Source organism: Etheostoma spectabile, chromosome 19 (assembly GCF_008692095.1).
Source record: "Etheostoma spectabile isolate EspeVRDwgs_2016 chromosome 19, UIUC_Espe_1.0, whole genome shotgun sequence".
Lineage (NCBI taxonomy): Eukaryota > Metazoa > Chordata > Actinopteri > Perciformes > Percidae > Etheostoma > Etheostoma spectabile.
The window spans coordinates 16,943,075-16,943,793 of record NC_045751.1 but is presented as its reverse complement, the minus strand read 5'-3'; the positions used below and the strand labels follow the sequence as shown (position 1 = coordinate 16,943,793).

Genomic DNA, 719 nt, shown 5'->3' with positions numbered 1-719 from the left:
ACACCCCCAACCGGCACCGTCAGACACCACCTACCAAGAACCTTGGTCTGAGAGTGAGTTTTTCCTCGCCACTGTCAAACTAACTGCTTGCTCTTGGGGGGAATTACTGGAATTGTTGGGTCTTTGTAAATTATAGTGTGGTCTAAACCTACTCTGTAAAGTGTCCTGAGATAACTCTTATGATTTGATACTATAAATAAAATAGAATTGAACTGAATTGTGTTAGTTATTAACATTTTAATTATTACTGACTTAATTCAACTTGGAATAGGGGTAAAATTGGGTTGCTAAGCTCTTCATAATGTCAAATATTCCATTTTTGGTTTTGGTGCAGCACATATAGGAAACTTCCTATTGGCTTAAATGGGGAATCAAATCTTTATTTATTGTTTTTTGCATTATATAGAGATCCCGGAGCTTTAGGTTGAAAATGATATTCAGACAGCCTGTCATGTTAAATAAACACTAGTGTGCACTGCAATGTTTTTTTTTAACCTTTTTGAAACAGCTATTTTTGCATCGCAATGTGCAAGTATGTGAATGTGTAGTCTATATCCACAAGGTTCCACTTCTGGGATTGCTCTGTTTCTGCTGGAAATTCTGCCGGATGTCCTTCTATTCGGTAGGATGTCCCATCACCTTCCTCTTTCTTTGTGTTGTAATTATAAACTCTGGATTTCAAAGGACTCTGGTTAACTGCTCCTCAGATCTCTGCAGGG

At 37.8% G+C, this 719-nt stretch overlaps 2 protein-coding genes across 5 annotated transcripts in view; one reads left to right on the top strand and one right to left on the bottom strand.

Annotated features, from left to right (window-relative positions):
- Positions 1-719, bottom strand: part of ap1s1 (adaptor related protein complex 1 subunit sigma 1) — an 18,101-nt gene that overhangs the window by 14,474 nt on the left and 2,908 nt on the right. The window lies entirely within an intron of this gene.
- serpine1 (serpin peptidase inhibitor, clade E (nexin, plasminogen activator inhibitor type 1), member 1) overlaps positions 1-719 on the top strand; it is a 24,356-nt gene that overhangs the window by 22,146 nt on the left and 1,491 nt on the right. The gene's annotated exons all lie outside the window — the stretch shown is intronic.